The sequence below is a fragment of the Equus caballus genome, chromosome 23 (genome assembly GCF_041296265.1).
Source record: "Equus caballus isolate H_3958 breed thoroughbred chromosome 23, TB-T2T, whole genome shotgun sequence".
NCBI lineage: Eukaryota > Metazoa > Chordata > Mammalia > Perissodactyla > Equidae > Equus > Equus caballus.
Window position 1 is genome coordinate 18,836,003 of NC_091706.1, and position 25,689 is coordinate 18,861,691.

General features: G+C 42.7%; 1 protein-coding gene and 1 pseudogene across 4 annotated transcripts in view; both read right to left on the reverse strand.

Moving 5' to 3' along the window:
* LOC100054260 (solute carrier family 28 member 3) overlaps positions 1–12,793 on the reverse strand; it is a 75,186-nt gene extending 62,393 nt beyond the window's left edge. For 2 of the 4 annotated variants that reach the window (XM_070248512.1, XM_070248510.1), the window contains exon 1: positions 12,585–12,786. The gene's annotated coding sequence lies outside the window, so the exon portion shown is untranslated. Of the gene's footprint in view, positions 1–12,584 lie in introns of all 4 variants that reach the window. The other 2 variants (XM_070248513.1, XM_070248514.1) reach the window with 2 other exon arrangements.
* Positions 12,794–20,283: 7,490 nt separating this feature from the next.
* On the reverse strand, positions 20,284–23,140 carry LOC100054309 (dual specificity protein phosphatase 5 pseudogene; annotated as a pseudogene).
* Between the last annotated feature and the right edge of the window lie 2,549 nt (positions 23,141–25,689).

Genomic DNA, 25,689 nt, shown 5'->3' on the forward strand with positions numbered 1-25,689 from the left:
AAATATAAGTTAGCAAAATGAAAAAAAAGAAAAGTTGCTCATCCCACCACCCAGAGCTGATCACTTTTAATACTTTACTGTAAGTCTCTCCACCCTCCCTTTCTCTCTCTGTAGATTTGTGTGTATATGTGTTTGTGTGTAAATAAATTTTCAAGAACTGGTATGATGTTTACACATGGATTTGTAATCCTCTTTTCCCATTTCCATGTCCATTTGTCATGAACATTTTCATATTTAATTAAAGGTAACAAAAGATCACTTTTTCAGGGTGCATGATTTTATCCATCCCCTATTGCTGAATGTTTAGATTTTAATTTTTGCTGTTTTTAACCAATTATAGGATACATATCCTACATAGCTAATATTTGCAAATTCATAATTATTTCCTCAGGAAAAGTCCCTAAGAATGGAATCACTGGGGCAGGAGTCTGCAGCATTGGAAGGCATGATGGCTGTTGCTGAATTTCCCTGAAAAGCTGCAGCTGTTTGCATTTCCCCATAGGTCAGTTTTTCACTAGATTTCTGATTCTTGAATATGATCATTTAAAAGCAATCTTTGCCAATTTGATAAGTGAAAAATATTATCTCATTGTGCCTTGAGTTTATAATTCTTTTAATACTAGTGAGGCTAAATTATTTTTTAATTGATTAAAGTTCTTTTTTTTCTGATATCTCTTTTCTTTATTGGGAGATTTTCTTCTTTTCAAATATGATTTGCAAATGCTTTTTATACATTTTACTATGAAGCCTTCGCAGTTTTTTGCAAACATTTTCTCCCGGTGTGTTAGATCCTATTTTTAATGCACTGTGTATTCTAGGAGTTGATACCTTTCGTGGAATTGCTTCCACGGCATGAACTAACCCAAAGGACAAAGGTAAGGTTGTGAGGTCTCCCATTTCTGTGGGACTATTTTACTTATTAATACCTTTATAAAGTATTATAAATTTATAAAATGACCTTATCAATCATCCGGCATGGAGTTAGTCTTCTCATTTTCTTTTGTGATAACATTACAAGGCATTACCTAAAAAAGGGCATAGCTATCCGATACCATCCCCTTTCCTGACTTCTAGTGGGAGACAGTGAAGCTTCCAGTCTAGAGTCTGTAAGACAAATACCACTTCTCGGGGTAACATATCTAGCTCTTGACTCTGTAGTGTGCACTTACGGGGTATTAGGACGATGTGCTAGCCCTGATATTCGTTTTTATTCCATGTCCTATATTCTTCACCTTTAGAGCATCTCTTCAGCTTTTTTAATGCTGGGTTACAACCCTCTTCCCATTCCAGAATACCTGTAAATTGTCACCTTGTGTCTCAGTTCGCCTGTGACTATCGTGATTACACATGTTGTCCTAGCACAATTTTTAACATTACCCCTTTCTCTCTCAAAAGTTACCCATTTGGGATGGTGAATTATATGGTCACCATAATCTTTAAGTATCAGGACATCAGTGACTACATAAATTGGGGTATTTCAATCAGTATCACTTCTTTGTTTTGGTTAAAAAAAAGGTAATTAAGCTTACCACGTGGTCTTGTGTTCTTATTATGTAAGAGAGTTCAAAGGCTACGTCTTGAAATACCCAGCATATAATGATTATAAAATATTCTCTTTATGGCATTATATATTTGATTCTGAAGACTTACTAATTCTAGTGGGTCAGAATAATTATTCACTTTAAAATTAGGTTGAAATTAAAGTTTCAGAATCATTTTTCACCCCAGTTGATTGGGATGGCTAATGATTTGTGGTTTGGAATTTAAACATTGTTTCCTTTGCTTTCTTTCAGTGGTTTAGGTTATTGGTTTCTGGGAATGAGTTGAGAGAGATAAGGGAGATTTAATATTATGAAATTACTTATGCTTTTTACTGTCCCAAAGTGGTAAAGTTTTTAAGACCTTGCATTGAGCAGTAGTTTGGCACATCAATTGTAGTGTTTTAAACTTTTAGTAAAAATAAATGAACTTTCAATAAGGTGACTGAAATATTCCTGGGGAGGTTTGAAGAAACATAATCAGATCCTCATGATGCAGCATCACGATTTGCTGACAATCTGAAGACATATAGCTGAAGCCTAGCCATTGTGTGCATGGATAGAATCTGGAAATTTACCTCTGGCCCAGTCGTGCTTCTGAGGTGGTGTACAATGGCTATTGTCATAAAAGGCCCTAAATGTATGTATTTATTCTGCATTTCTAGAACCTTCCTTATACTGCATTAGGAAGGCATAGAGGCACACCTGCTAGTGAAGCAACAGTGGGAACGATGTGATGCTGTAAGGCGTGATGGGCTCGATTTGTACTCTTTCTTGTCTCTCCCAGAGTAGCCTAGGCAGGAGCTCACACCCAGCCCTCCTCTAGGCTGCCCTTTCCTCCTTCCTGTAGCCATTTGCACGTAGAGGGAGAGTGGGTCATCTCAGTCCCATCTTCCTGGTGCCCACTGCTCTTTCCGCCACATCAGAAGCCCTCTTGCACCAACCAGTGTCAGAGATGCTCTTGTTCCCTGTCTTAAACATTCAGCTGTGCATACCTCACATCATTTTCCCTCCATAGGCCCAGCAGGATGATTTCTGGAACTGCACTTCAAGCTTCTACCACACCCTGGAAATGCATTTGCCAACACACCGCATCTAAAAGTGGCCCATCAGCTTCACCCTGAGATCGGTTTTTCCTTCTGGATCCCCATGTGTACTAAAGGCGCCCCTTTTCCCTGAGTCTCCTTATATGAGACATGGTGTCTTCTGATGCGGGGTCGGTGAGCCGAGGAGTCGAAAGAAAGATTTCTTAGACTCTCAAGATCTGGCAGTAGTGCTCTTTTATTTAGAGAATAGTGTGGAATAGCATGGGGACAGGACCCATGGGCAGTCAGAGCTTCTGCTGCCGCCGCTTCTGCTGCCCCCGCTGGCATGGGGACAGGGCCCATGGGCAGGCAGAGCAGCTGCTGCCCCCACTGGCATGGGGACAGGACCCATGGGCAGGCAGAGCTGGTGCGTGGGGATAGGACCCACGGGCAGTCAGAGCTCCTGCTGCTGCCCCCGCTGGCATGGGGACAGGACCCATGGGCAGGCAGAGCTCCTGCTGCTGCCCTGAGTTGAGGGTTAGGGCTAATTTTATAAGGCATGGGTACGTGACTTATTTTTACTGGAAAAAAAAGAAAAGATGATGTAAAAAGTCATTAAATGATTTCAGTGCAGATGGGGTCTGGTTATTGTGCAGTCATATAACTTTAGATACGAATCTGGCCATATAGATCGGCATGCAGGTGAGGATGCCCCGGGCTTCTCTCCCTGGAGCAGTCCTAATTCATACCATAAAAAAAGTCCACTGGGTCATATAGTTTGGCATGTAGGCCAGGTCACCTTGGGCTTCTCTAGCTGGGGCAGCCTTAATCCACATCATCTTCCATGACTCCTCTTTCTCCCACTCCATCACAGACCAGAGCCACACCTGCCTGTTCTGCCCTTCCAGTATCGTTCAAGTCCTTCTTTCTTATCCATTTTCATCAACAAATTCAGGCTTGTGTCTCTTACCTGGATTTTTATAACAGTTTTTTTTTCATTCTATTTAAAAAACAGTTTCTCTTCATGAAATCTGAACTATCCACTCATGACTGCCTCTGTCTTCTTAATGGATTCCTGTGATGGAGTTTACACCTCCTCAAATATTTTCAATGGCTCCTCATAAGCTATTCAATCAAATCCAAACTCTGTAGCATGTGTTAAGTGGAAAAAGAACAAAGCAGCTACAACACAGCCCAAATATAAATATATACTTTAAAAGGAGAGGGAATGCATTTAGCAGCAAGCTTTTCTAATGACTTAGTCTGATATTTTGGCTAGTTAGATGTTTGGCAACTCATTAAAGTTTCATCACACAAGAAGAAAATGTTCTGGAGTTGATTGTGATGATGGTTGCATGCATCTGTGAGTATACTACAAACCATTGAATTGTACACTTTGAGTGAATTGTAGGGTATATGAATTATGTCTCAAAAAGGTGTTGTTAAAAAAGTTCATTACCCATACTTTTCCTATGGCACTTGTTATAGTATATTACAAGCAATACAGAATGAGTTAACCATCTTAGCAATAATATTTATTAAGAAGAATGCATGGCTGGGGGAAGTTTCCCCACCTGTATTCTCAACTTTTGTGTGTGGAATGTCTGGAACATTGTGATAGTCATCAATATGATAGTTAATATGTAGCATATTAACAGGCTTTTAAAAAAAGTCAGTGGTGTGTATATTTGGGAAAGCCATAGGTAGAGAACAGGATAAACAAGTCATTATTCTACTGTCAGCATTAGGCTAACGCATTTGGTTTTTGAAGCCCTGTCCCAGCTCTGTGTCAAGATCTTTTTGGCTTTTACTCATGTGGCTCTTTACTTTGAGCCTCTAAAAATAGTCATCTTTAGAGGCAGAGGAATTAAGGTGCTGGAGGCAGCCAGCAAGCACTGCTGCGATTAAGCGAGACAATGGTCTGGGCTGTCTCCCACACACACATGGGTGTTCAGACTGCAGGCGGCGCATGCTTCACTTAACATCACCCCAGGATTTCAAATAATGACCTCAGGAATATTAAGAAGGACTTGTGTATGTTCCAGGTCTGCCCAGGGTGCACAAAACTATGACAGGATCTCCAAGAGAGAATGTGTTATGGAAAACGAGAGTTAGTGAATCTGCTCCTGTAGAGGTGTTAGGGAGCTGGGAGGGAAGTTCACTGTTCCTGTAGCAACTGAGATTTCATTAAAATGAAAACGAAACTCAGAGAAATGTTTCCCTTTTCTTAAAGGAAGACAAGGAACACGATTAAAAAACACACATACAAGCAAGCCAAACCAATGCATTGTTCACATTTTTTACATTCTTTCTTGGGGGGAAATGTTGATGTTGATCGAAAACATAGTACCTGCTGGCGGGGGCGGGGGGGGGGGGTCTCATTATTAGCATGAATACCACCCAGCAAGGACTCTTAAAACTAACCATTTCCAAATGGCTAATCTGGGAGGATTCCACAACCTCACCATGGAGAGACGTGTTAGGAAATCATCTGGGTTCTCACTTCCCCTAAAGCATAAAACAGAAATAATTTTTAAGATTCAGCTTTTTTAAACAGCTGGAACACTTACCATTGGAGGGTGGACATGGTCCCTTTGTATTCAATGCTCAGGGAACTTTGAAGACGGGGACATGAAATGCCCCTGCTCTTTTGGAATTGAATTACTCCAAAGTGACCCAGTGGTGCACCTTGGGCATTCCCATTTGCTGTCCAAGGAGAGATGGGCAACCTCAGGCACCGCCAATTGATGTCAAGATAATTTCCCCAGTCCATTAAAAGTTGCCCTACGATTTGTTTCGTTAGTGTAAATTTTGCCCTCTAATTTATTTTGCCCGATGGCCATATGTTTCTCCAGCGTTCAAGCCAGCAACGATAAGAGCCATGCAACAGAACAGTAATGGAGCAGGGCTTCCCTTTCTCTTTCTTCCCTCCAAGAAGGGCCTTTTTCCTCACTCTTAACTAAGCTGCACATGGAGACGTGCCTTCTTCCTGAAAAAAGAACACCACACACTCTGTGTTCTGAAGGATCGCACCTAGAAACGTGTTACCAGCGGGCTGGAAATAAGAAAGAAAGAGTAGTCTTACAACCAAATTTGCTGCTTGAGGAAGTAAAAGTAGAGAAAAGCACACTGGTGCATTTTATAAATGTTTTGTAAGGCTGGCATGTGATGACCTCCCATTATTTGACTGATAAAGGGGGATCAAAACTAATTACGTCTTAATTTAAAGAGCCTCTCCTCTTGCTACATGATCCATGGGATTGTTCCAAGAAACAAAAACTAGAGTTGAAGGGAAAGGGACTCATAGTCTGAGATCACATTTGGCTCTGGGAATCGGTCTTGGTTTTAGACCACACGACCCAACAAATGTTGTCCCAATTATATGAGTATGTACGCAGGTGTGATTTCTTACAAAGTGACCTAGTAATACATTAATATAACATTTGAGGCTGTGTAATAATGGTAGTTTGAGTAGTTGGAGTAAAAACGAAATATATAACGACATATACCTGAAATTTATATAATATTATAAACCAATATTACCTCAATTAAAAATAACTATAATCAAACCTCAATGATGCACTAGTCTATACCTACGAGGATGACTGAGATTAAAAAGACATAAATATTGGTGAGGCTGTGGGGTAACAGCAACTCACAGTGCTGATGGGAGTGTAAATTGGTAAAACCACTCAGTCATTACTACTAAAGTCGAAAATATATGTGCATTCCCAATGACCTAGCAATTCCACTCCTAAGTATGAGCGCAGACTGAATTCGTTACATGTGCACCAGGAGACATGTAGAGTGTCTGTTCACAGCTGTGTTGTTGGTAGAAGCTCCCCCAAAGCTGCAAACTTAACCAACCAAATGCCCACTAACAGTGAAATAGATAAGTTGTGTAATATTTAAGGAAAATGCTGTGTATCAACGAAAGTGGATGAACTGTAGTGACATGCAACGCCGGGCTGAGTCTCAGAAACACAAAGCTGAGCAAAGGAACCAGATGCACAAAGATTCATCTGGCCTAATTCCATATAAATGTTTCACGATAAGCAAAGAATTTTTCTTGTAAGTTTCTACTTAGATAAAGTTCAAAACAGGCAAAGGCGGTGCTTGAGGATTCACAGCTGGAAGCAAAGGTGTGAAGCAAGCAGGGATTCACCACAAAGTGGGGCGGGTGCTGCCCTGGGGGAGGGAGGCAGTGGGGACAGACTGTGCAGGGTTGGGGCGTCCGAGCTACGGGATGACAGTGTCCTGTTTCTTGACCTGGGTGGCACTTTATAATAAGTTGTATATTTGGTTTTATGTGGTTTTCTGTATGTTATGTTTCACAAGAAAAACATTTTTTTAAAAAATAAAACAGCCCCCTGCCTACATTCCTGATCTTGCCTGCCCGAGCCCGTCTCTCTTCCCCCTTCTCTTCTCTGCCAGAGGAGCATCCTTTCTGCCCTCATTTTCCCCAGTCTCTTAACTCTTGCTCATAACACAAACTCCCCCCTCCTTCCCCACACCCCAGAGTCACCAGTCGCCTCCTAGTTGTCAAATCAGATGAACTTGTTTCATCCTATGGGACAAGTAGTTGACCCTGCAGTTAGTTCTCCGGACCCTTCCCTCTCCCGGTTCTGCTCCTCTTTCTCTCCCTGTGGTCTCTCTGCTTCATCCTCTGACTTTTCTCACCTTCCTGCCCCTTAAACACTGGTGCTTCCTGGGTTTCCCTCCCCGTGGTCTCATCCACAGCCTTGGCCCGTCTCTGTGCTAACAGCCCCCAGATGGATGACATCCCTCCCAGGCTCCAGATGCAGATATGCATAAGCTTTCTGTTTCATCTCCATCTTTATCTGGATGTTTGGAACCACCTTAGTTTCAATCGACAGGCCTCAAAATGAACTCATTCTCTTCCTTGCCCTATTTGTGGATTTCCTATCTAAATAAGGGAAATGACTTCCAAGTTGACATCTCAAGCTGGAAATGTTGACTCATCACCATCTTTAACCTGCCCCAGGACCTAGAGCTACTATTACCATGTTCACACCGTGTGCCGGGAACTTGCTATGGTCTGAATGTTTGTGTCCCCCGAAAATGCCTATTTGAAAATCTAATGCCCAGTGTGATGGTATTAGGAGTTGGGGCCTTTGGGAGGTGATGGCCAACAGGGTGGAGCCCTCATGAATGGCATTACTGTCCTTATAAAAAAGACCCCGCAGTGCTTCCTTGCCCCTTCTGCCATGTGAGGTCATGGTGAGAAGACGGCTGTCTATGAGGAAGTGGGTCTCATTAAACACTGAATCTGCCAGCACCATGATCTTGGACTTCCCAGCCTCTAGAACTGTGGGAAATAAATTTCCAAATACGATCCACCCTTAGAGGGGCTGGCTTGGTGGCGCAGTGGTTAAGTTTGCATGTTCTGCTTCAGTGACCGGGGGTTTACCAGGTCGGATCCTTGGTGTGGACCTACACACTGCTTGGCAAGCCATGCTGTGGCAGGAATCCCACATACGAAGTAGAGGAAAATGGGCACAGATGTTACCTCAGGGCCAGTCTTCCTCAGCAAAAAAAAAGGAAGAAATAGGAGGATTGGCAGCAGATGTTAGCTCAGGGCTAATCTTACTCAAAAAAAAAAAAAAAAACAAAAAACAGAACTAAGCACCAAATATGAGCCACCCAGTGTGTAGTGTTTTGTTATAGCAGCCGAAATGAACTACAACAGCTCTGTTTCTTTTTTAACACTTATTACATACTTTTAAAATATATATATTGGCTCATTTAATTCTCTCAACTATAAGATTCAATATTATTCTCCTCCTTACTGAGGAGAAAAGAGAAATATTCATAAGCAGAGCAGCTCTTACTCCCTCACCCTGACTCCTGCTAATCCCACGTCGAGGGGACCTCTCAGCAGTGTTATACTTCCACCCAGCGTCCGTTTCCACCACCTCTAACCCAGTTCAGATTAGACCAACTTCCTAACAGGCGTCCCAACCACACCCAATTCTCTTTCCATTTATGTCCACCTTCAGTGGAGCTGGTAGAGTACTCAATAATAATCTGATAGGGTAAATTTTGATGGATTCCTTCTCAAATGCCTTAGCACACAGGGGGCCACGTGATCTGGTGCCAGCCTGTCCTCTTTCCCTGCTCCCCAGCACCACCTTCACGTCTTCTCCATCCTGGACACACATGCTCTTTCAGGCCCCTGGGCCTGTGCAGACAGTTCTCTGCTTGAATGCTCTGCTGACATCCTTCCTGTTCAGCTGGGAAATCTCTGCCCTCCTCTAAGTCCTAACAGGTGGCCTCTCTGCCTCTGTGACACCGTCACAGGCTCCCCAGCTGGCCCAGCTTCACTCACATATTTATTTACAATGTACTGGCTACCAACTTTCTGCATCATTTTTGTTTCACATCACATTATATTACAATTGCTTATTTATTTCTTCCTGTCCTGCTCCTGGAGAGCAAGAATACTGTATTATTCCTCCTTGAATTGGGGTCTTTTCCTAGAGGTGGCCTTATCTGGGGAGCAGTTAATGATTCTGCTGAGTAGATACACGTCTCTGGAAAAGCTTGTTGAAAAGCAAGCACTGGAAGAAATAACCTGGCCGCCGCTCCTTGGCGTTGGCACATGGACTCTGCTGGCTCTGACACGTCCTGATCTGCACCCTGAGGCCTGGAGATGCTCTGCTTTGATAGAAGAGAGTGAGGGATAGAAAGCAGGGCCATGGTTTGTAGGTGCGTGTCCTCCTCACTGACTGAGCAGCCAGGCGCTGGTGACAGGGCGCCTTCTCCATTGCAGACGCCTTCGTCTTGCTGCCCTGTTCACTCTGATTCTTTATCCCGTCCCATCCTTCCCACTCTCCTGAAACATAACAGGCCTTCCGCTTTGTGCATTTTTCTCATTTAACCCTTATGAAGGGGATCAGGACATGCCACCCCCAAATATGTCACCTTGGCATAGGAATTTTTTTGAGCTGAAGGCACTTGAGAAAAAGAAGACACAGAAGGCTCTCTGCTCTTCCTCTATCTGCCTAAAAACAGGGCACAAACTTCTCCCATACCAGAAAGAGGTGAAAAACCCTTATCACCAGAGACAGAGATGACAACAAGATCAGACTGCATAAACAAACCTCACTAACAAGCCTTACCTTCCATTAGTTTTCCCAAAATATTTGCTAGTCAATTTCCCACAGTCTATTTGCTCTAAAAGCCCAACCCCCCTTTCCTTTATCTAGTCACTTCTCCACAATTTATTGTCCTTTGTTAAAATGGTATATAAGCCTTGTGTCTTACTGCTTCTTTGGGCTTCTCACTTCTTTCTTTTGAAGCCCCATGCAGGTAAAATTAAAAATATTAATAAAATTTGTATGTCTTTTCTCCTGTTAACCTATCATATATCAGTTTCATCCACAGACCCCAGGTACTGAATCTAAGAGGGTAAAGGAAAATGTCTTTCCTACCCTACACTTACAATCCATGGGATGAGCATCACTGTGACCATTGTGCAGACAACTGAACTGAGGCTGGGAGAAGTTATAATAACTCGTGGGTGGGAGACTCAGGACTCGTGTCAAAGCCCTTTTGCTTTCCTTTTGCCTTTCTTTCCTAGCGCCTAAAAGTTTGTTTTACCTCGTTAGTGACCCTGAAGCCAAAGGGGCTGCTGACGTCTGCTCATGCGGGCTCCCATGTTGAGTGTCAGCTCACGAAGGGACATACACCAGGAACAGCCCTGAAAAATCTCAGCCCAGACCCAGTCGGAACAGCCGGTGTTTCCTGGTGTCAGGACTCCTTTCGGAGCACTGTGGCACCAGCCCTTGCCGAAGTAGCATTAATTACTCAGCAAGTTTTGGTTGAAGACGTGAAACTGGTTTGCACGACCAAGCTGCACTGGTACAGGCAGCCAGGCCACCATCTGACAGGGCTCCAGGGCCTGGTTTGAGAGACAGGGCCTGAGGATCTGGATTCTCCCCATCCTTTCCCATTGGTTCTTAGGGAAAATGTCTGCAGGTGAATACTGTATCCCTGTGGGAGCCCGAGAGCCCAAAACAAAAGCAGGAGAAGACAGTCTTGTTTCTAAATGACAGGGCAAGTCAGGGATCAAAATACATCCCATTAAAAGAGATTTTTCATGGGGCCGCCTGGTGGCAAAGCAGTTCATGTGCTCTGCTTCAGCGGCCCAGGGTTCATCGTTTCAGATCCCAGGCACGGACCTAGGCACCACTTGTCAAGCCACACTGTGGCAGGCGTCCCACATATACAATAGAAGAAGATGGGCACGGACATTAGCTCAGGGCTAATCTTCCTCAGCAAAAAGAGGAGGGTTGGCAGCGGATGTTAGTTCAGGGCTAATCTTTCTCAAAAAAGAAAAAGACACTTTTCAGGTTTGTCAACCCAAGAAGAATTCAAGAAGGAAAAGTAATAGGCTTAAAGTGTGTTGTTAAAAACCTTATTGTGTTCCAAAGCTGGAGGTATCACACTCCCAGGATTGAAAATATGCTACAAAGCCATGGTAACCAAAACAGCATGGTACTGGCACAAAACAGACACACCGGTCAATGGAACAGAATCGAGAGCCCAGAAATAAACCCACAATGGAGAAAGGAGAGTCAGTTCAATAAATGGTGTTGGGAAAACTGGACAGCCACATGCAAAAGAATGAAAGTAGACCATTATCTTACACCATACACAAAAATCAACTCAAAATGGATTAAAGACTTGCATGTAAGACCCGAAACCATGAAACTTCCAGAAGAAAACATAGGCAGTACGCTCTTTGACATCAGTCTCAGCAGCATATTTTCAACTACCATGTCTGACTGGGCAAGGGAAACAAAAGAAAAAATAAACAAATGGGACTACATCAAAGTAAAAAGCTTCTGCACAGCAAAGGAAACCGTCAACAAAACGAAAAGACAATCTAACAATTGGGAGGAGATATTTGCAAACCATATATCAGATAAGGGGTTACTATCCAAAATATACAAAGAACTCATACAGGTCAACAACAAAAAAAACAACAACCCAATTAAAAAATGAGCAAAAGATCTGAACAGAGATTTCTTCAAAGAAGATATATGGATGGCCAACAGGCATATGAAAAAATGCTCAACATCATTAGCTATCAGGGAAATGCAAATCAAAACGACAATGAGGTATCACCTCACTCTGGTCATAATGCCTGTAATTAACAAGATAGGAAACAACAAGTATTGGAGAGGATGTGGAGAGAAGGGAACACTTGTACACTGCTGGCGGGAGTGCAAACTGGTGCAGCCACTATGGAAAGCAATGCAGAGTATCCTCAGAAAATTACGAAGAGATCTACCATATGATCCAGCTATCCCACTGCTGGGTATTTATCCAAAGAACTTGAAAACACAAATGCATAAAGATATATGCACCCCTATGTTCATTGCAGCTTTATTCACAATAGCCAAGACTTGGAAGCAACCTAGGTGCCCAGCAAGGGACGAATGGATAAAGAAGATGTGGTATATACACACAATGGAATACTACTCAGCCATAAGAAATGATGAAATCCAGCCATTTGTGACAACATGGATGGACCTTGAGGGCATTATGCTAAATGAAATAAGCCAGAGCGAGAAAGTCAAATACTGTATGATCTCACTCATAAGTAGAAGATAAAAACGATCACAAACAAACACATAGCCACAGAGATTGGATTGGTGGTTACCATAAGGGAAGGGGGGGGGGTGCGGGAAAGGGGTGATTAGGCTCACAAGTGAGGTGATGGACCATAATTACTTTTTGGGTGGTGAACATGATGTAATCTGCACAGAATTCAAAATATATTACAATGTACATCTGAAAGCTATATAATGTTATAATCCAATGTTACTGCAATAAAATAAAAAAACAATAAGATTGGAATTGTGTTGAAAGTATCAGAAAAAAACCAAAACTGTATTGTGTTCCAATAATCCTACTTCTTTAGTTAAGGAACTTGCCAAGGAGGCAAGGCAAGAACATGATTCCCACTTGCGTGGTCTTAAATCCTGCTCACCTGGTAGCTAAGGTTGCTGCAGCCCTGCGCTCTGAGGGTATCATATTCTCCAGCTCCATGGACTCTCTGCTGTTCATGGATTTGCCTGGGCTCTGAAATCTTTTCAGATGTCTGGTCTGGAGGTGTCCTGCGCCTGTGAAAACGAACACAGCCTCTGCTGGTGTCAGAATGCTACCAGCTGCTGCAGAAGCTGGGCACTGCTTCAGTTTGGAACTTTGACAATAATCCCTTGGTTGGGGTGGGGTGGGAGTGGTGGGGACAGGGTGGAGCCTTCCAGTTCAGGTCCACCCACCTCCTTGAGCTTTCTCCTTATCCCCGGTTGCCTGCCCATGTTTACTTCAGGGAGAAATTCTTGTACCGCACAAAACAGAAAAGGACGCTTTCTCTATAGTCAGGAGTGAAACAGTCCATTTCCTGCGGGTGGTGTTGGAGCCTGGGGGGGTGGGGGGTGGGGGGCCGGGAAGGTCAGGGCCGGCTGTCACCAAGTGACCGCCTTCTGTGCAATGTACGTGCTCCGTGCTTTAGATATGGAGGTCGTGGTTTGTCTTCAGAACAAGGAAAACTGAGGCGTGGGAAAGTCAACAATTTGCTCAGGGCCATTTGGCTAATAAAGGGACAATGAGAAGTCAAGTTAGGTCTGGTGGATTCCAAATCCTTTTTTACTACATCCCTATCTGCAGACTGCGTTGCTTTCGAAAATCGAACTCCTCGAATTGCAAATATGTGGCAAACAAGTGAAAGGTGACCAACTGCTCACTTGACAGGAGGCTTCTTTGCTTTATGAAGTTAGTAGCTGTAGGATTCTTTAAGACAGCAGTTTCCCCTAGTACGTTTAAAATGAACTATGTATCTATTAATTACCATAATTGGGTGACCTGCGTGGAAATGTGGAAAATACTTATCATGGTGACAAACTAGAATAAACTGAATACTGCATATAGCAGACAAACGAATGGAAGAAAACATCAAATAATACAGGTGGTTATTTCTGGGTTGTGGTTATTTTCTTGTTTAAACTTTGCTGAGTTTCCTGTAAAGAGCGTGATACTGTGACTCTCCTGGTACAGCCATGTACACATACGTACATGGTTAAGCGCTTGCTGGAACCACACTGCCTGGATTCAAGGCCTGGCTCCACCACTTACTGCAGCAAACTACTGCTCGAGAGCTGAACCCAGCCTGCCGACTTATATACGGCCCAACCTAAGAATGGTACTTAGCTTTCTAAATGGTTGAAAAAAATCAAAAGAATGAATATTGTGTGACCCGTGCAGACTATGTGAAATTCAACTTTCAGTGTGCATAAATAAAATTTCGTTGGTGTGTGAACAGACCCATTCATGATGCATCGTCTAGGCTGCCATCGCTCCACAGGGCAGGGCTGGGTAGTTGCAACAGAGACTGTAGGACTCCAGAGGTTAAAATACCTACGGCCTGGGCATTTACGGACAACATGAGCTGATCCCTGCCTTACTAGCCATGTGAATTTGGACAGTTAACTGTGTTCTCTGGGCCTCAGATTCTTCATGTACAAAATGGGGATAGTAGTACCCATTTTACACGATGATTGAGATGACAAAATGTGTTAATATACTTACAAATACATGGAATAGTGTGGGGCACGTAGTAAATTCACTGTTATAAGACAATACTTATCTTTAGACATTTAAAAAAAAAGTGCCGTGATCTCTCATCAGGGGTTTGCATGTGTTTTAGGAACACGCTTTCCGCCTGAAGCCAGGTGCACCTGTGGGTGAGCAAGTGATGTGTTGCACGTGCACAGGAAAGCATTGCCACCCTCCCTGCCCTGCTGGACTGGGGGTCAGGTCAGTCTCTCCCCAAGTCCTCCGTAGTGACACTGTCGGAAAGATGATCTCTGACTTCTTGCTTTGTGCTCCTGGAGCCCTGTTCAAATCCTCACCATTTATCAACACCAGCCAAGCTTTCTCTATGCTTTAGCTCTTTGTTGATTATTACTGGTGAATGGAGACTTGGGAATTTTTATGTTTCTCCCCATAATTGTGATGTGCCATAATAAGTAGTCAACATGTTACCAAACATAAAAAATCCGGCTGGCAGTGATGAAGGAGATACAGATAATTAGAAAGCAGATAATGTGGGGAACACTCATTGTAAAATTGTTGGATAAACCAGTTGTTGCAACCAGATAGTCTAGCCTTCATGAACCCGAGTGAATCTAGGTTAAGCTTATGGAGGATTCTTACTCTTCTGACTCTGGAGGAAAAGAAAAATTTTCCTTCTGCCACTTGTGATTATATTTGCAGAAACTTGACTCAAACGCCTGACATTCTTGAAGATGCTGTTACATGCACTTTTTAAAATGCAACAACCTGATGAGTTTTCTGCCTCTTGGCTGTGGACAGTGAGTGTGAAGAGAGTGCAAGCATGTCTGAGAGCATGTCACAGCAAGCAAGAGCGCTGTCCAGTGTGGATGGAAAGACAGTGACCTGCCCCTTTTGTTCTCCAGAGACACCAGCTCACAGGACACATGGAGACCTAAGTAGAGTCAAGTTCAAGTACAACCATGAGACTAAAATGTGAAAACGATGGTCACGCAGAGAAGTTTTAATTTAAAATACTCTATCTCTGAAGCCTATGGTTAAGCGCTTTCAGAACCAAGGAAAATTCAGACTCTTTCTTTGCAGCCCAAGAACTGACTTGGTCTATGGGGCTGTCACAATGAGGTACCATGGTAGAAGCTATGACTCATTTTGTCCACTTTGGAAATAGAAACGGTGATCAGAAGATGAGATGAAAGACTCTTTCAACTTTACAAGACTACATTTTAAATCATTCCCCAGGATGCAGAATCATTGTTTCTAAGGAAGAGCTTGTGCTAAGGCCTAAGGAAAGCTCTCCTAATTCCTCTGAGTCTGAGCTGTTTTCATTACAGTGTCCCTCAAACTCAGTTTTATACTGTGAAGCTGCGGAGTAGCAACCCAATCCCTGAGCTTTTTTTTTTCTAGTTTTATTTTATTTTTATTTATTCATTTATTTTTGATTATTTTATTAAGGTCAAATTGGCTTATAACCTTGTGTAAATTTCAGGTGTCCTATTTCAGCTTCTGTATACACTGCATCATGTTCACCACCAAAAGTTCAGTTTCCGTCCATCACCGTCCATCCGTGCCCCTTCACCCCTTTCCCCCTCCCTCCACCCCCTTGTCCTCTGGTAACCACCAATCTGTTCTCTGTATCTATGTTTGTTTGTTTATCTTCCATCATCACTAGGCTTTTTAATCAAACAATTTCTAAATCCTATTCCATTCACCCAAGAATTGGCTTATAAAGACTGAGAACCCATAGCGTGTATATGTACAACTTCGTTAAAGAAACCCCCAAAATCCCTCCAAATATATTAAAAATATGAAAGTAAAAGAAACGTAAATACTGGGCAACAGATCTTGTTTTATGCATGTGGTTCTAGAGTAAGGTCATTCTTTTTCTTTTGAGGGTAGTGTTTCTAAAAGGAGTAAAATGAATTTTTAAAAATTGTGCATAAGGCTTGTCTCATGTTGAGAGTGATGTGTTACACGTCACATGATTTTTATCTGCTCCCTGCTGTCTTCCCCCGAAGAACATTTCATGTATTACAGATTAACATTTGTTTATACATCTTGAAATAGTTTAATAAACTGAAAATGTAATCCTGGGAAGTTTACAAAGCTTAATCTAATTAACTAACTCCAATTATTCAGATCATCCAAGAGAGAAAAGAAATCAATAGTGTGTATTTGAAATAGGAAATACTTTAGAATGTTTTTCCAACAAAATCACCTTTGCAGTTAGAATTTGCCTTTCAACACTGTACAGCAGGCGCTAAGAAAGGCCAGCCAGAGCACTCACGCTGTCAAAGACCGGCCACAGAGTCTGCCGCCTGGATAACACCTAACTGTCATTTAAGATTGTTTGGCGGCCTGCGTCACTTTAGTCAGACCCCTGGGAGGGGCGACTTTGGCACAAGGGTTGACCAATAAACACAGAAGGGCAGAGAACTAGCACAGCCATGTCCTGCTAGGTGCTTATATTGTTTCCATGTCATCTTCACTACAACTCTGCAAATGAGGAGTTAACATCCCCATTTCACAGGTGAAACACCTGAGGCCCAGGGAGACAGCATGACTTTTCCAAGAACACAACTAATAAACGGCAAAGCCACAATTGGAGCCCATGCCACTGAAATGTAGTCCTGTCAAGAGCTAAGGTCTATAAAGAAATAAAGCCCCGGGGAAGCACAGCTGAGTTAGTACCCAAAGTGCTCATTCTATTAGTGGGGAAAGCAAACCACAGGCAAAGTAAATGCAAGAAGGTCAATAAAATGAATAGACAACTTGGTTGTCAGGACAGCAGAATTTGACCCCTCTGTGTACTGTGAAATCCTCAAAAAATGTGCCACTGCTTAGGTGAGGTGATTCTTAAGAAGACCCAAGTATTGGTCTGCCATATTGATTCCATTGGAGTTGAATGCTTGGACTTGTAGGCTGCAGGAGGGCAGGGACTGTCCCCATCCTAGTCTCTGCTCTCTCCCGTTCCTAGCAGAGTGCTTGGAACAGAGTAGGCTCAAGGATGAATAGTTTGTCCATTGACCAAAGGAAGCAAACAGAAATCCCTACATTCCCATGCATCCCAGGAACTTGTGTGAGTTGCACTGAGTTGTTAGGGAGGCCAGTTCACACCGGCCAGCCCTCCGCATAACCAGGGCTGGGAGGAAGGTGAAGTAAGCAAAGAGCCTAGGGCGCAAATTTTAAGGGGGCACCCACTCTCAGTGTCGTGCAAGTGCAGGGTTGGCACCTGAGAGTGAGGGCCTCCTTAGAGTTTGCTCCCTAGGCACCTTGCCTAGCTCAGCCTCCTCCTGGCCCTGCCAAGAAGATCCTGGGTTTGTCTTGGATGAGTATAACTTAGCAGTTAAGAGTGCAGGCTCTGGAATCAGTCCAGCTTCCAATCCAGGCTTTGCCTCTTACTAACACTAACTAGCTGGAACCTCAGGCAAGTTACTTACCAGTTATCCCTCTAAGCATCTGTTGTTACCTGCAAAACAAGGTTAATAGTTGCACCTGTCTGACAAGGATCCTGTGAGGGTTAAATGAGGTGTTGCCTGGAAAGAACCCAGCATGTGTGGGCAGAATGCGTGCACTGAAGATTCCAGGGGAAACCACCAGCAGCTCCCCAAAAAGGGAACCCAGAGCTAACTTCTAGGGTTCTGTAAGTGTCTGGAAGTATGTTACCACTACACCTGATCAGATAAGGTTAACGAAGTGAGGGAAGAAAAAACGTGGACTTTCCCTTGGGTTATGGTAATGGCAACATGCTACTTGTGGACGAACACAGATTTTCCAGGAAGCCCGTTCTGGAGTCTGAGAAAATGAGATTTCCAGAGATAAAAATCTTCCCTTTTAATTTGTTATGATCTGCTTACAATGTTCAGAGAAAAAGACTGCCATGTGAGTGGTCTGCAAAAAACAGTTTCATACTGGATTGAGTCTGTGTATAAATTTTCCCCAGTTCTTACCCATAACAGGGGCTTGCATTAGTCCCAGCTGCATTCTTCTGGTGTGATTTAAAGGTCCACAGACCCAGCCCAAGGTTCAGACACGTAGACATTGCTTCCTACGCACCACAGTGCTGGTCATTCTGTTGTGGGAAACGCTTTCTGTCTCTTTTCATGGATGAGAAAACAGGACATGAGTCATGAGGGAATGGTGGGCAGTTTTGGATGATCAGCTAAATAAGGCAGCTACTGGAAAAAAATACTGCAATCTCTGGAAAAGAGAACACTCAAATATGTTTTCTTCACTATTCTGTGACCATGATGGCAAGAATCATGAATGGATGCTAAAACTAGCAGCTGGAAAAATTTGATGAGGAGAAGGATGCTTACATAGCCTCTGAGTGTCTCCTGCCAAACTGTGTATTAGTCAAAGAAAATGAATAATAGAATAATAATATAATGGGGAAACCTGGAAGACATCATCTTAACCAAATAGTCACCAAGAATGGGACAAAGTGACAGCATGTGCCTCCTGATATGATGCACTGAGGAGGACACAAGATCACTTCATGGTATTCCTGCCCAAAATGAGTAACCTGAATCTAATCATAAAGACATTAGAACCAACTGAGGGATATTTTACAAAATAACTGGAATGTATTCTTCAAAACTGTTAAGGTCATGAAAGACAAAGAAAGCAGAGAGACTATTCCAGATTACAGGATACCAAAGATTATACGATGAATAAATGCAACACATCATCCCGAGGTGGGTCCTGGACCAAGGGAAACGTTTATTACAAAGGACAATTGACCAGACTTGCATTTTGGTCACAGTAATGTACCCATGTTAAATTTCCTCCTTTGATAATCATACTGTGGTTATGTAAGAGAATGTCCTCAAGTAATAGACATTGGAATATTTAGGAATAAACAGGTACGATGTCTACAATTTATTCCCAAATGGTTCTGAGAAAAAGCAACCTGTAAATGTATGAGTGTGATAGATAGTAAGGCAAGTGAAGCAATATGTTAATGGCAAATCTCACTAAGTTATGGGAGTTTTTAAGCTATTCTTGCAACTTTTCTATATTTTGTACTATATCCTATATTTTGCACTAGATTTAAAAATCAGTAACAACAACCAATAACATACTGCTTTTTTTTCACATTCGTAGGATTTTAGGAAATCCTTGGCTTTTCCGCTGGAGAAATAACCTACAGACAAAAAAGAAGTAGCACCACATTGTGAAATCTGCAAATCCTAGAGGTCAATAGCTTGAAGGCAATCCACAGGGACAGGGAAGAAAACAAGTGTCACAAGAGACAGACTAGCACATACAAGGGCAGCAAGGTGGAAAATGACTGTTTTTAGCACTGCTGACCCAGAATACAGAGTAGGTACCCTTTTTCTCCTGGTATCCACTGCCACCAGCTCAAAGGGCTGATTTTTGGGCTGTGACCTGAAAAACTCCTTCAAAAATGACACATAGGTCGCTTTAAGGAGACATGCAATGAGAAAGCTTAATGAATAAGAATCATGCCCAAGTCCAAAGTCAGGGAAGAAAGCACGGTGAAAAGGAAACTGAGAGTCAGTGTCTTACTGCTTCAACCAACTGCCTCCACTGGACCCAAGAAGGAATCCCCAAAACATCTGAGGGTTCAAATGGGCATATATATTGTGTCCCTACAAACCCTGTAGGGTTGCTTTTCTGACTAGATGGTGATTAGCTTATGCCCTCAAGCAACAGAGACAGAAACTGAGGCTGCGAAAGTTAAGAAAATGAGGTAGAAATTGTGCTTGCTTCAAAATGAGTTGGCTTCGTAGCTGCCTTTTCTCCTGGCTGAACAATTGCTTTCTCCCCCATTGTTGCAGGTATTTATGCCTTGTACTTGAAATGAAAAGGCGAACTTTGAAGTGCAAAGACTGGGTATTCCTGAGAGAGCAGGGAGTCTGGAAGTGCAGGAGTCACACACGCTGTGCTCCCATAATGGCTTCGCCTTCCTTCGGTCCTGTGAACTATCCCTGAGGTCAGTCTGAAGTTTGCCAGCAAGCCTGGTGACCACTCCCTATCCCACTGGGGCTGCCAGACAGAGTGAAGTCTTCAGTATTGCACAGGTAGGAAACATCCAGAGTCTGAAAAAAAGTCCCAGTTGCTGGTGGGGCTGGGCTGGTTCCCCCATCCCAGTTTTAGCAGGATGTGGCCATAGCCTTGGGGCTCTTGCTCAGCTCTGAGACTGTGGAGTGCGTGGGCACTGGTACCAGCAGGGAGGCAGGGCATGTGCAGTAAGACCCTGCACATCAGGGCCCATTGGCTGCAAGAGGGCTCTAAATGAAGAGCCCGCTGCATCCCTTGGCAGAAGGGAGCACCAGGGCAGGCGAGGAGCATGTCAGATTCACACTGCAGGAGCTGGCCCGTGAAGTCAAAGTTGGGTGAGATCACACCCCTCTGCTCAATGCAATCCAAGGCCTCCTTCAGGCCAACTGCTTGGTCTTCATGAGGTAAGCCATGCAGGTGGAGCGTGAATGGGGGATCCCAGTCTCACAGAGGACCAGGACCTGCCTCCCTTTCCCCTGACACAGTCAATGAAGTCTATTGCTTCTTGAAAGTGGGAGCTAACATCAGTCACGTGGCTGTCTTCCATGGGGATCCATTTGTGGTGCAGGTGGGCCATGCAGGCCTCAGAGGTCTGCTGAGAGTAAGCAGGACCATGATGTACAGGTTGGTGAGGATCTTGAACTTGCATGCATGGTGGGCACTTAAAGTTGGGGCCTAGAAAGATTGCAACGGGGCCACCCTACTCATTAGCCAGCCTGTAGCTGATGTCAGGCGTTGCTTTCCCACACTGGTTAATGAGGGCTTTTTCATTTCAACCTCCTCTTGTGAAATGGGTTTTAAATCCACACAACACTCAGAAGATTCTGAGTAAAAGGTATCATATCCCCCTTTGAGGAAGCAGACCCATGGGCCTGTGACTGACTGACCCAACCACTCACCACCTCAGAAGCCCTAATTTACATTTAATAAGTCTCTGAAACTATATATTGTCCAACATATTTCTCCTCATGTGTTTAAACACAGATTCTATGCAAATTTTATTATTTCAATTCAGATTTGGGAAGGATTTGTATAACAACAACAACACAAGAATGCTGCTAATGATGAGGTTAAGATTTTTGGTATAGGGGTTTCCTCTTACATAACATGTCCATAAAATGGTAAGATCTGTCAATATCAGGTCAACCATATGTCTCAGAACTATAGAGTTGCCAAGTAATTATCAGTGACATTAAATTTAAGGAACTTAGAGATGAACCTCAAATGTTGTAAGTTGTCCTTAAAATTTGCTGTTTAAATCTAAAAGTAAATGTTTAAATCACATCTTGAGCTCACTTCCATTTTCAGTCCCACCCATCTGTACCCAGTTTTTTCACATATCAGTGGAAAGTTGAGATAGTGTCAGGGCTCTTAAACAAGGTGCTGGAACATCTGGAAGTTGTAGTATTATTTGACTGGGAAATATGGATGTTTAATTTTATTCAATCTCCTGTGCTAGAAACAATTTACAAGCAAAAAAGGCCTAAAAGATAGAAATTCTATGTTTTGTCAAAATAATTTCCTATGTCCTAAAAGGCTGAAATCTCTCCCTTAGAAGAACCAAGGGTTTTTTTTTAACTGCTTGCCTTTAACATCTGCCGTCACTTTGGTTAAGTGGATAACTATTATTTCACAGTGACCAGTGTTTCACAGTGACACAAGGTCAGCAAACACTTGATCTTGTTTGACCAACTGTTTTAAACTCTTTTGATATTTTCAGCATGCTTCCCCAAAATTCAACTCCTAAATGATGTCTTTCTTTTGACCTGAAAGTAACTTTGAGAATTCTCAGAGGACCCTGGGGACTTCTTAAAGAATTTCTTCTCTTCCCATAAAAAGGGAGATACTACACTAATTAGGTTTATTTGGTATGTTAAGTTGCCTGGGAAGCATTGTCAAGTAAATCATGATAAACCTTCCTGGGTTATATTGCATAAGAAAACGTTATTCATTATCTTAAACCTGTTGCCTTGCTCTCAGCACCACAGGTGGAAAATGACCATGACTGTATTTTATTATGTAATTTGATGGATCTTACTGAAAAGGTAAGCAGGGACACAACCAGGCTGGATATACTGTCCAACCTCAAGAATGTCCACTGTTCTCTGTTAACCCTGCTAACCCAGTGAAAAATTTCCTTCTACAGGCCCAAGAAATTACCACAGAAGAAGAGAAATAAATATGGCAACAAAAAGGGAGAATTTTTGACACCATCAAGCACGCAGATGTGGTTTGGATCTGATAACAAACCAAGTGCCTACTGGAGCACAATTGTCACTGCTCCAGCATATACATCAATTACCTGTTGGGCACCTGAAAAGATGATTTTATGGGGAAAACGATATTTTTGGAAACTTTCTCCCACAGAGTCTCATAAAACATATGCTCGTTGTACTATATGTCATAAATATAATCTTGGGAAAACACTTCATGGGTTGCAAGGTCACTTTCCCTTTCCTAAGAAACCCTGTCTTCAAATGCCACCATCTCAAGGATATTAATATCTTATTAATCATCTCTGTGTTCAGTAATGCCCATACTAGTCTCTTTCCAGACATCTGGGTCTTGTTGACCTGCTAATTTGCAACTGAATAGCTCTTTGAAACTTTGATGAATACGTATCCTGGGCATGTTTAATATATGCTCTTTGTTCTAAAAAGGTAGAAGATGTACTGAAAACCATGCTTCTCTGGAAGATTTCTTCCTTTCTGGAAAATTCCTTCTTGAGTTATAATCCTTAGTTTGCTCAAATAAAACTCACATTATCTCTTTTATCTATAGAATGGATATCAGTTATTTTGCATTGACACTGGTCTAAGAATTAAATTGACATGAGACAGAATAACAGGAGAAAAATCAGACAAATTTTAATAACGTATATACATGGGAGAAATCCAGGAAAACTGAGTCACTCACCAGAATGGCCAAAGCCACCACCTTAAATACCATCTTCAGCTAAAGACAAAGGAGAATGTTGGGGGTGGTGATTTGGGACATCAAAGGAGAGGAGGGCAGTTCATATGAAGATAGAAAGCAAATGTTTGCCATGCCTAGCGGAGACAATGAGACAAGGAGAGGACTTTCATCAAAGGGCCTAGTTCACATTATACTATAGTTTTCTATGGTGATAGCTCCTTCTGGAAACGGGCTTTCTATTGTAAATACTTTTAGACAGTTAGGGGGAAGGACAAAGTTTTTTCCTGAGTCTTTTGTTCTCAAAAATAATCAAGCCAGGGGCTGGCCCAGTGGTACAGTAGTTAAGTTGGTGCACTCCACGTCAGTGGCCCAGGGTGTGAGGGTTTGGATCCAAGGCTGTGGACCTAGCACCACTCATCAAGCCTCACTGTGACAGCATCCCACATAAAATAGAGGAAGATTGCCACAGATGTTAGCTCAGTGACAATCTTCCTCAAGCAAAAAGAAGAAAATTGGCAACAGATTTAGCTCACAAAATAAATAAATAATCAAGCCAAAGGGACACATTTTGGGATGACAAAATCTGCTCCCCTACACTTTATACCCTTTGAGAATGCCTTATGAGACTACTGGCTGGCTGCTTTGATAAACTCATTTTAAAGGATCTGTTTGTTTCCATCCTCTACTCTGCTCCACCCCACCCTGATCTGTCCCAGCCTAGGGTAGACCTTGGAAGGATAGACAATATGATCCTCTGATTTTTGAGCTGTGGAAAAAAAAATTAATCCCTAGTAACTACTAAGGGAAATTTGTGGTTTGGAAATTTGCTGAAGAGGCACATCCTAGCTATTGCAATCCTATTATGCTGCTTTCTTAAATTATAAGGATTAAGGTACCTTTTCTGAGGGGGATCTGGCTTATTAGTACTTTTTGTGTTACTGAGGTTACTGACTACAGAATTTCAGATTCTCTGCTTAGTGGAGTGCACCAGCTCGGTTCTAGAGTTCAGGCGATTTGAGGAAGAGACTGGGAGAGGACCAATTGTGGAATCCAGGGCTGTTTCTGTGTTTCTGATATTGAGATGCCTACTGGACACTCATGCAGAGGAGGAAGGAGGCAACTGGATTTATGAGGATGGAGCTGGAGTGAAGTCAGAGTTGAAGATAGAAATTTAGGAATTATGTTCATTTCAATCAAGAGTGATTAACTTTTTTATGCCTTTAAGTCTGACATCAGGGTTCACACCCTCAACATCTAAACAGACACAATGTCTTTCCCAATCATTCTCTCTCCCCCGCCCCAACTGAATCCAAGGTACCACATGTTACGTGCCCAGTTGTAACAGCCTGCTTTACTTGATTATTGTTCAATTAATTGGATTTTCTCAAGTGGGTTCCCCCTGGTAGTGCTGGAAAGTCCTAGGAATAATTCCTCTACATTTCCCCACCCACCTATTTCCATCACTGACTGAAACCATGTTTGTGCAGGCTCTAATTACACAGTCTATGGATAGTCTAACCTATGAAGGGCAGACTTGGTGAATTAACTTTTTTCTTTGACCACATCCTACAATTTATCACTAGCCTGACTTTTGATCTTAATTCCTGTGCTCTGAGAATGACTGGATTCCCACAGTCACTCGCAAACACTGAAAACCACTCAGTAGAAAAAAATTCCTCAGTAGTGGGGAGATATGTTGCCTAATAGCAACTGAACTTCAGGGAACTTCAAAGATGCCACGAAAATCTGAGTTTTAGAAGGACTTTGTGAATGTCTACAGTTGCCTCACTTAACTTACAAATGAGGACATCAGTTTTACTTAATTAACCAATCAGAACTCAGAGTGCAGAAAACACACGTCTCTGGGGAAGTAAGTAACTGAACCTTTGCCCCGTGGTATGAAGGAGTCGTGTGTGTCCCCGTGCCCTGATTGTTACATATCCAGGAATTTTATAAGTGGATCGTTTAAAGCTTTGGCAACTTGTAATCAGTGATGGTGGGAATATTTAGACCATGGGAATTGGGAAACACTACAGATCCAGTTTCTGTTTTGTTCTGTTTTCCAAAGATCCATTTTACCAGCACACCACTGCCTTGGCCTCTACCAAACAATTTTAGAATCCACCTTAATTATTGAAAGTCTCTCTAGTGGATGTAGGCTTTAGAGTTAGGCCCACCTGAGTTCAAATCCTGGCTCTGTTCTTTACTAGTTGTGTGACCTTGAACAAGTCACTCATCCTCTCTGAGCCTCAGTTTCATCATCCGTAAAGTGAGAACACGAAACTACCTCATAAAAGGTCATTTTGAGAATTAAATGAGAGTATATATAAAGCTCCCAGCACGTAATATGACACAACAAAAGTTAATCCATTCCCTGATCCTTTCACCTGGTCCAGTTTCAGAACAGGAAGCACTCGGTCACTTTCAAACCATCCTCCCTAGCTCATGAGAGAAAATAGTGTGGGTCCTAGAGAGTAATACACGTCTGGGAGAGACAATCCCAGGAGGAAGGCAGCTGGGTCAGTTAATGGTCAGAAGGGATGCCCAGCAGTCAGACAGAGTCTTGACTCAACCTAGAGTTT